Source organism: Triticum aestivum, chromosome 7B (assembly GCF_018294505.1).
Source record: "Triticum aestivum cultivar Chinese Spring chromosome 7B, IWGSC CS RefSeq v2.1, whole genome shotgun sequence".
Classification (NCBI taxonomy): Eukaryota; Viridiplantae; Streptophyta; class Magnoliopsida; order Poales; family Poaceae; genus Triticum; species Triticum aestivum.
The window spans coordinates 193,184,086-193,195,033 of NC_057813.1; the positions used below are offsets into that span (position 1 = coordinate 193,184,086).

Sequence of the window (10,948 nt, forward strand, 5' to 3'; positions counted from 1 at the left end):
ACAGAGTATTTCCACTTGGCGGCTAGCCACTTGGCAGCAGGTTGGACACAGCAATCCTCGCCGCGAGCTGCGTAAGAACCACACACGCACATACGTCAGGCCAGTATCAGAGCATGGTACGAAACTAAGCAAATTTTAGCTAATTGGTTGGTCACCTAGTAAGTAAAACACATTGATCGAATACAACCTTAATGTTTCTCAACATTTCAACCATATATATATATGATCCAAATCTTTAGGTTTCAGATGTCACATAGGAAGTGGAACCAAGCACCCACCAAATTGTAGAAAAATAATTAAGCATAGTTATATACTTAACAGGCATGCTGATAATATTTTTTGCATAACCATGGAGAAGAAGTTATACGGTACTGCAAAATGGCATTGTAGAAAAACAATATAACCACAACTACATACTTAATAACTACATTGATACAATTTTTTGCATAATCGTGGAAAAGATCTACAATACTGGGTTAGAGTGGTAGACCAAAGAAAAGATTGCAAGCGGGCAATAACTAACTCCCAAGTATAGTTTCATAACAACATGGTAGTTGGGGACGAATGGGAAAAACAAGCAAGGAGCTGAAGAAATAAAAGAAACTCAAGTGTGCAGGAACAAGAAACAATAGTAATGGCACATAAAGAAAGATAATGCATCCATGGACAACAATACCCAGAAAACATGGAAGTAGATAGATTTCAGTTCACAACCTAGACAAAGGAATCAAACATGCAACTTCACATCCTCTAAGTCACATATCAAGCAACTCAGAAATTCTTTAATCAAGAAGCAAGAATGAGACCATATTTAATGGCAAAAAATATTCATGGCTAATGTTAAAGGGAAAAAAATTAACTACCTTTGGTAGGTAAGCCTTGTGGAAACTTTAACCCTACTAAAGAGCACATAATTCATCGTATAAATCTGAAACTTCCTGAAGAGTTACTTCGTATCAAGGGGAAATCTTATTATATATGGAATCCCATATAGATAATCACAAAGAGAAAGGTGTGAACCTCGACACAAAATTGCTCTGGATTTTGCCTCGGAAACAGTGTGGAATCGTAGTATTCCCCCTCCCTAGAATGGAATATATTTGTCAGACTGCAGGGGAAATCAAAGGTAAGAAATAACAAGGTACAAAAAGGTCTCAGAACACCTATGGATAGAGTCACTATTCACAGCCCATTGTGGCAACCACATATAAAACAAAACATCATTTCTTTTCAACTATAGGAATTTACCAATGCAGCAGTACCTTCACAGCAAGATAGGGAACCGGCGAGCTAACAGAGCAGTAGACGACAAAGCAAGTGAAGGCAGCAACAAGAGGGCCTGCAAAATAAAGGAACCAGGGACTTACATGAGGGACAGTGTTCAAGAGGCAGTGTTGAAGAGACAGTTACAAACAGGAAGCACAAACCTCAGTAGGGAAAGCAGCCGACAAGACGATCGGAAGAGACAAGGTACCCCGAACTCCCAAGTGCAGTAAGAACCTAGAGACAAACGCGGTTGAAATCAGGCAGTTACAATGGAACAGAAAGAACAAATCCATCACACTCCAGAACGGAAAAATGGACACTTGGACAATGAACATAGTTCACAACACATAAAATGCCGCAAACATTTTACGTAAATGCCGCAAATTTCATAACCAATGTGCTTTTGTTGTAACATGATACTTGAAATCTATTTAAGATATGGAAAAGATTAATGTACGATTCAAAGAAATAGAAGCTACAGTTACCTCATATGAGCAAGTACCTGATAGTATGCAAACATTTTTAATGGAAATACAGAAATATAGTATAATTCTTATCCAAGAACACAAAGATTAAAGTTATTAGCATTCATGACAAAGAATTCTAATTGAGGTATTGACCTGGAGCTTGCAGTGTTGACTGGTTGACAAAGAAATCTATGGTCAGCAGCGAAGCTCAAACACAACTTCCGATATTATGACATCCTGAAATCAAAATCAATATCAACAGATCAAGCACCAACTTACATGTATGAGGCTCTATTAATTAAACAAGATTGAAGGGTGAAATATCAACAGATCAATCAAATCCCCAAAATAAATAGTTGAATAAACGCGACCTGAATTTACAATTCAAAATGTTTGGCATCTATCACTATATGGTAAGCAGAGTATTGACTTTATATCGTTTCATGATCGCAGGCACAAGGACTGTACACACATTTGGTTCCGACATTGGCTCTTTACAGCATAGTGGTACACAAATTACATAACTAAAACATCAATAGTTTTGTGTAATCCCAATGTAGAAATGAAAAACTGAACCACCATGATAGTACATATGAAAGAGCAAACCTTGAGCAGGAGAACAAAGAAACAATATCGCTGCAGGATCGTCTGTCCCCATCTCATCTCCACCTCGCTTCCTCTCTGTGGCCCGATTGAAAGTGTCGGATTTAGAAAGGTCTATGACCACAAGATTCACAATAGAACAAAGTACATCTAAGAATACATACATCATATAGAGGCATTTAGGCTACACAAATCTTGCATAGATGGGTAGGGGAGGGAGAGAAAGAGATCATGAGCGGAGGAGAAAGAAGGACCGGGGAAGCTCATCCTGATATGCGCCCCTATAGAGAAACAATGCAACCTACACACGCACCAGGCATTGTTGCATCTTAACAAGGACTGTCATGATAGAGAGATGAGCAAACATCATTTATATTTCCAGCGATCAAATAAGCTTGTATATAAAAGGAGTTTTATATGTAAAATAAAAAGCTGCCATATATGATCGTAAACATGCCAATCGATCTAAATGCATAATGCATTTGTGCAGTTTAAAAGGACCAATAGCTTCCCCAATTTCGCTGATCAATGCACCAAAACCTGGACACATTAACTCTTCGTCTATGAATGAGAACAGCAAGCTTAAGCAGTGAACTCAATGACCCACATTTTGTTCCTCTAACCTACAGCAGCAAACTAAATAACACCTAGGTTGTGTTTGTCTCATCACACAAAGAATGTAAATCATCACTCCATAAGATCAAGATTGACTATTTATTCTACTTCTGCCCCCCAGCGCATGAAAATGCAGCTCCATTTGGAATCTGCTCTCCAGTAAAGTATTTTCTTAAGCGAATAGGCACGTAGCAAGAAACCGAAGCAGACCCCCGCCTCCATATATGTTTCACAGATAGTTGTTTACCAAATCTAGTTCTGCTTGAAACATCAAGAATAATTGGCTGCTAATTCATTTATGAAATAGAAGTGCACCAAAAAATAACTATTTGAAATTAAAAATAGGGATAGGCCGATAGATGACCTCTTAATTCCATAGGACTCGCAAAATCCCAAAAAATCGATAGAATCATCATTTTATAAATGTTCGTGACCTTTAAGTTAACAATCTCCTCAAATTAGCATACAGAGCTAACACAAACTTATGCAAGACTGTTCAAATGATCATGGTACATGGTGGATTTAGCATAATTGATATTTGGCTGGAAGTGGATAAGTTCTACAGATATTCTGAAGCTCATTTTTAGTAGTCAAATAAATCGACCTGCTGCAGCCGCCCGCCAACACCCACAACAGACCACCATGGACCACGCGCACCTGATTCCACCAGGAAGCCAATCATGTACCATCGCTAGTGTGCGTGCGCCTGAAGTGCACGGTGAGGCAGATCTTCCCTTCGTGGTACATCTGCATCCATATCCCATGCACAACAAGAATCACAATCTACAATCAGGAATCCACCCACGTAGACAGTACGAAAAAGAAAACAGGATGCAAACCTTGTGGGACTTGACATCGAGCGTGGGGAGCTCGATCTCGTGTGCGACTTGGGGTGAGCGATGGGGATGTCGAACTGGAGGGGGGACTCATAGGGGCGGATGTTGTGGATGTACCAGCAGGTGCCCTCCCAGTGGGTGCCCTATGGGTTGGCGGCGAAGATGCAGAACCAGTGGTTGTCCTTGGCCTTGTTCACCAAGGTGTAGGCCATGAGGGCGCGGTACTCCTCCTTGAGCCGCTGCCGCCACGCATCGCAGTCCCATGGACCCGCCCGCGTCGACAGCAACGGGGATCTCGCCCCCAACGCAAACCTAAAAATTAGGAAGAGATGAATTAGAGGGAGGAGCGTGGGTTCATCCAGCACAGAAATAGGGTGGGGGAGAGATAGATCATGGGAAGAAGGAGCGAAGGGGAAGTACCTGCGCGTGGTGGTTGGCCCTACCCGTGCCCCATCTCCACACCCCATCCTCCGCTCGGTCCGCGGACCAGGGGTCGCCCCGCCGCGGCCTCCACCTCCAGTTGCCCGGCCTGCGGATCCATCCCCGTTGCCTCTAACGAAGACCACATCAACTTGTGAGGGAGGAGAGGAGGAGTGCATGGAGGAGTGGGAGAGATGCGGTTTTCCCGTCACGCTCTCGTTGGTCGCTACTCGTTGGCCCGCTGCTTGCCAGAACCGGCCGGCGTGGGTAGGGGCGATGGGGAGAGAGAGGGGTTAGCGAGAGAGAGAGAGAGAGAGAGAGAGAGAGAGAGAGGAGGGCGACGAGTGGGACGGGAGGCGGCGGCGAGGGTTTCTCCACGGCAGCGGCTATGATTTATTTTCAAAGGTGAAAAGATTAAAATGCCCTCCGTGGGGCACATTATTTACAGGCGGTGGCACAAGAGATTTAAAGGCGACGTGGAGGCCTTGGTCCTGCCTAGCAGTTCTTCCGGGTTTATATGTTCAATGTGTGCATTCTATGAGCTTGATGTCTACATGAGTTTTGAGCTACATCATGCCATCTTTACAGTGGTGCAATCCATGTATTTTGGTGAGTCTTGTATTGAGTGCATCAAGCTTGTTAAGTAGGGTACTTGTTACTGTTTTGCTAGGCTGAATCTGCTATATCATGATGCTATGTAAACCTGCTGCTACAAGTCATTATATACATAATCTGGAGATGTTCACTAAGAATGTTTTGTTATACATATTATGCTATATCCATCCATGCCCCTGGTTGCATTTATATCCTGCTTTAGCTTGTTGTAATCTTGCTCTCAAATTGCTAAATTATGTTGCTGTCAGCCTATTAACATTAAGTTCAGTTTGCCATGAGCTTTGCTAGTGATCCATGCACCCTATGAACTTGTTCTTGCCATGCTTAGCTTCATAAGCATGTCTTGTTACTGTTGTTCACATTGTCATGCCATGTATTTCTCTGTGATGAGTTGTAAAAGCTCACCAACATGCCTACATATTGTTGTTCCTGCCATGTCTGAATCTCTCATATCATTTTTCATGTTCGCATGGATGCTACCATGTTTTCTTTTGATCTTTGGAATTAGTTCAGTAAGGGAGTTTTGTTATTTGTCTTTAGTATTAACATGCCATTCCTTTGTTTGCCATGATAGCTTGCTGTAACATGATGTTTGATAGCTCTAAACATTGCAACCTGATGTTATTTCGGCTAAGTCTAAAACTGTTATAATTTGCAATCTTGCCATGTCCTTTTGAGCATGTTATGGTGTTTTCTAGAGATAGCTCATTGTTCATGTTTTGTCATGCTTTACCTGTACTTCAGGCCCATGCCTTTTTTCACGTTGAGATGTTGTAGCATATTGTTTTGATGCTTGCTAGATACCTAGTTGCTGTTTTGGGCAGATTGTTGTTATATCTTGTTTCATGTGTATGTGTTGAACCGTTGCTCCGTTTTGAGTGTGCTCTATATGAAACTTGCTTAGAATTGCATGTAGCTTCACGTTATCATATTGCATCCTTGTTTTGAGGAGTTTGCTTGATGTTTGTATGTATTTTGCGTCAATGCCATGTTTAACTTGTTTTGCTGATATCTTCTAGGTCGTAGCTCCGAATTAAATGAACTTTATATGTAACTTGACTAGAATCTCGTGTAGATCATCTTGGTGCATCTTAACTTGCTATTTAACAACTTGAACATAAAGCTTATTCAGTTCTGGACCAATTTCAAAATTTGCATATGAGGACTTAACAGAATTGTTATATGTTGTTTCCGACCTCATTTAAACTTGCTTTGATGTGTTGCTCTTGTATGCATCATCTCTTGACATGAGTAGCTTCATGTAGCCTTGTCTTGCATCATACTTGGTTGAGCATCATGTCATGTATATGTGTGGTGTGTTTACCATGTTGTGTGCTTCTTCTCGATAGTTCCCGTTTCGTTGCGATCGTGAGGATTCTTTCGTCTATGCTTGGTTCGTCTTCGTGGCTTCATCTTCTTCATGGACTTGTTCTTCTTCCTTGCGGGATTTCAGGCAAGATGACCGCTACCCTGGAGCTCACTACTATCATTGCTATGCTAGTTGCTTCGTTCTATCGCTATGATGCGCTTCCTATCACTTGTTCTTCAAGCCTCCCAATTTGCCATGTCAGCCTCTAACCTTTTTCACCCTTCCTAGCAAACCATTGCTTGGCTATGTTACCGCTTTCCTCAGCCCCTCTTATAGCGTTGCTAGTTGCAGGTGAAGTTGAAGATTGCTCCATGGTGGACAGGATTATGTTGGGATATCACAATATCTCTTATTTAATTAATGCATCTATATACTTGGTAAAGGGTGGAAGGCTCGGCCTTATGCCTGGTGTTTTGTTCCACTCTTCCCGCCCTAGTTTCCGTCATATCGGTATTATGTTCCCGGATTTTGTGTACCTAACGCGGTTGGGTGATTTATGGGATCCCCTTGACAGTTCGCCTTGAATAAAACTCCTCCAGCAAGGCCCAACATTGGTTTTACCATTTGCCTACCACCTATACCTTTCCCTTTGGAGTAATTAACCCGAGGGTCATCTTTATTTTAGCCCCCCCCCCCCCCCCCGGGGCCAATGCTTGTCTAAGTGTTGGTCCAAACTAAAGCACCGCGCGGGACCATCCCTTGGCAACTTGGGTTATGTCGCTACCTGTACGCTTAGCTTATCCGGTGTGTCCTGAGAACGAGATACGTGCGACTCCTATCGGGATTGTTGACACATCGGGCGGTCTTGCTGGTCTTGTTTTACCATTGTCGAAATGTCTTGTAAACCGGGATTCCGAGACTGATCGGGTCTTCATGGGAGAAGGAATATCCTTCGTTGACCGTGAGAGCTTGTGATGGGCTAAGTTGGGACACCCCTGCAGGGTATAAACTTTCGATAGCCGTGCCCGCGGTTATGTGGCAGATGGGAATTTGTTAATGTCCGGTTGCAGATAACTTGACACTTGACTTAATTAAAACGCATCAACCGCGTGTGTAGCCGTGATGGTCTCTTTTCGGTGGAGTCCGGGAAGCGAACACGGTTTTGGGTTATGGTTGACGTAAGTAGGAGCTCAGGATCACTTCTTGATCATTACTAGTTGACGACCGTTCCGTTTGCTTCTCTTCTCGCTCTCATTTGCGTATGCTAGCCACCACATATGCTTAGTCGCTGCTGCAACCTCACCACTTTACCCCTTCCTTACCCATTAAGCTTTGCTAGTCTAGATACCCATGGTAATGGGATTGCTGAGTCCTCGTGGCTCACAGATTACTACAACAACAGTTGCAGGTACAGGTTATGCGATGATCATGACGCGAGAGCGATGTTTACTTGTTTTGGAGTTCTTCTTCTGCTTCTTCTTTGATCAGGGGATAGGTTCCAGGTCGGCAGCCTGGGCTAGCGGGGTGGATGTCGTTTGAGCTTCTGTTTGTGTTTCATATGTAGTCGGATGTTGATCTTATGGATGATGTATTGTTGTATTCGTGTGGCATTGTATGCCTCTTGTATGTATCCCCATCTATTATGTAATGTTGATGTAATGATATCCATGTTGCAAAACCGTCTCCAATATGCGCTTCTATCCTTGGTGGGACCTTCGAGTTCCTTTAGGATAGGGTCGCATATTGGGCGTGACACTAGGCTTCCACTAGTTGCTCCATCAACATCAATCATCCGTGCTGCAAAAGCGGTTGCGACGGGAAGATCAGGCGAAAGAGACAAGAATGTTCACCACTCTAGCAGGGTGCAGAGTACAAGATACGATCCATATAGACAGGAGCAACCTCACAACAAATCCGAGGCAAGACAACCGTACAATGAGAGACGGGGAGCTTCATCAACATTGGTCCCTCCGAGAGATGCCTTGTTGCATGTGCCTAGGGTGACACCTCCCGTGCCCATACACGAGGGTGAACAGCAAACATCGGATGCAACGCAAAGCTATACACATGTAAGTATGCATTAAAAAAACATACAAGCATAGTCCACCCCCTAGTACTATGATAACACCATCTAACATTTTCATCAATGTGTTTCTGTTTTGCTCACTGTTGCGTGCAGCCACCTAACATCGAAGCTTACGTTCTGCCAGGGCTAGGAATGCACTTTGAAACTTTTGAAGAAGCAAAGAACTTCTACAACGTCTATTCAAAGCACGCAGGTTTTGCTATCAGGGAAGGCCCCAAGGTTGTGAACAGAGTCTACCTTTATTGCACGTGCTATGGAGTCTATGAATCAAAGGTTTCAGAAGCAAATAGACAGCGGAACAAGACCACAACCAGGACTAACTGCGGGGCTAAAATTAGGATGAAGAAGGAAAAGGATGGAACACTAGTCGTAAAACAGATAATTTGGGAACACAACCACAGGCTGCAGCTCACCACAGAAATGCTTGTCTTTTTGCACTCCCACAAAAACTTTGACAAGACTATATTAGAGTACGTCAAGTACCTGCAGTTCAAAGGCATTGAACATGCGCAAATCATGAGCATACTGGGCGGCGATGACCCAGGTAGCTACTTCCTCGAAATGAATGCCAAAGACCTAATTAACATGTAAGTACAAAATTGTTCTCCTCCCAAAAAACCTCTCTGTCCTTTTTCAACTGTCAGTACAAATATATTACGCAACGCATTACCTGATGCCAGTTCAACATGCATTTTTGCAAATGACTATTCACTTTTAATATGCAACAAAGCAAAGAATTCAAGAATGGATGATGTGGGCGATGTCCTGAAGACTGTTAACTTATTTAGGGAGATGAAAGCAATAAACAGGGAATTCTTCTACGACATACAACTTGATGAGTCCGACAGAGTGAAGAACATATTCTGGGCGAACACGAGCTGCCGAGGGGCATACCAAGACTATGGCGACTGCGTGACGTTTGACACCACGTATAAGACCAACAAATACCATATGCCACTTGGAGTGTTTCTGGGTACCAACAACCACTTTCAGACTACAATCTTTGCTTTCGCCTTGATAAGAGATGAGGATGCAGATTCATTCAAATGGCTTTTCAAAACATTTTTAAAATGGATGAGAGGGAAGGCTCCTACATGCATCCTCATAGGTACAACCGCAAAAAAAACCTAAACCTAAACCACACCTAAAAAAGGAAAATAACACAGTAAAAATGTTGTGTCAGTTCTATTTGTATATATGCACAACCATCAACTGACCACTCTGAATCTGTTTTCTCCTTACCAGACCAGTGCCCGGCAATGGCTTTGGCAATCCCAGATGTTTTCAAGAACTTAACATATAAGCTATGCCGCTGGCAAATTATGAAGAAGTACAGGGAACACCTCACATACTTGTATGACCTCCACACAACCTTTAAGGATGAATTCACAGCAATCCTCAACTGGCCCCTCATGCCAACTGAGTTTGAGACTGCCTGGAAAGATCTCATGGATAGGTACAACCTCCATGATGATGCCACGATGGTGGCAATGTGGAACGAGCGTGAGAAATGGATATCAGCTTACTCCAAAGAAACTTTCTGTGCCAGAATGACATCGACACAACGGAGTGAGAACATGAACTATGTGCTGAAGAAGAACTACATATGTGAGAGACAAAACCTTCACCGGTTTGTCAGCCAGGTAAACACCTGCATCAAAAACAGGAGGCACGCAGAAAACAAGGAGACAATGGGTAACCGGGTATAGCTCTATCACCTATCATAAGACAAAAATAATGTGCTTACTAAAGTAATTCTTTCTTAGTTAGACAAGTTTTTGCTGAAGAAAACTAATAATTTGTTCAACACTCTTACTTGCGCAGAATAAAACAAACACGCTAACCCTCTATGGGTTCGACACTCAAATGGCAAAAGTTTACTCACGAGCTGTGTACAGCGAGATCAGAAAAAGGCTAAAGTTGAGCAACCTCTTCACGGTGACGGACACGGAAGAGCCCACAAAGTACCTTGTACGCTACAACAAACCACAAACATCGTCTGCGTTGTCTCAGCACGCGTTCCAGGTGGTTGCAGACCCCGTAGGAGAAATATACGACTACGAGTGCAAGCTCTGGGACCAAACAGGTGAGTACTAAAAAATTGTTAGACACTGTACTACTTATTTTTGCAAAAGTTTTTGTTCGAGTGAAATGACAAAAAACATGCACCTCTTCCAAAAAAACAGGTATTTTCTGCGTGCATGTCCTGTGCATGATGCAAACAATTAAGGCTAAGACTGTTCCATAGAAATACATCCTCAGGAGATACACCAAACGCCCAAACATCCAGCCAACCTTCAACAGAAAAGACTTGAGGGCAGCAGCATCAAACAAGGCATCCCAATACTGCATTGAAAGCGCTCTGCTGCAGCAGGTTTTGAGAGTGCACAGGAAAAGCTTGAGAAGCCAAGACCAAATGGCGAGGTCACGGGTAGTCATGGAAAGACTTGAAGAAGAACTCGACGCTGCATTCTTCTGAAAACGGAGGTGTCGTGGACAACGAAGCAGAAAAACTTGAGCAGGATATCGCTACAATCTTATCCGAGATGAACCATATGGGAGATGTTGACCCATACGACAACGAGGAGGAGGAGCAACAGCAATCAGAGCTTCCCCATGAGCACACTCAGGAGCAGCAACATGCTCATGTGCAAGATCATGAACTTGACGGTGCTCTAGGCGAACGTCATGACAACGGGAGATCCTACTAGCAGCAACAGCAGGAAAGGGT

At 43.1% G+C, this 10,948-nt stretch overlaps 1 long non-coding RNA gene and 1 pseudogene across 1 annotated transcript; both read right to left on the reverse strand.

The window, feature by feature from the left end:
• Positions 1-918: 918 nt before the first annotated feature.
• LOC123162828 (uncharacterized) lies at positions 919-2,010 on the reverse strand. The gene is made up of 5 exons (XR_006481484.1): positions 1,887-2,010; positions 1,428-1,500; positions 1,263-1,339; positions 1,021-1,084; positions 919-938 (listed from the first exon to the last, which is right to left on the reverse strand). It is a non-coding gene; the product is annotated as an uncharacterized lncRNA (long non-coding RNA).
• Positions 2,011-3,629: 1,619 nt separating this feature from the next.
• Positions 3,630-4,328, reverse strand: LOC123157824 (ubiquitin-fold modifier-conjugating enzyme 1-like; annotated as a pseudogene).
• Between the last annotated feature and the right edge of the window lie 6,620 nt (positions 4,329-10,948).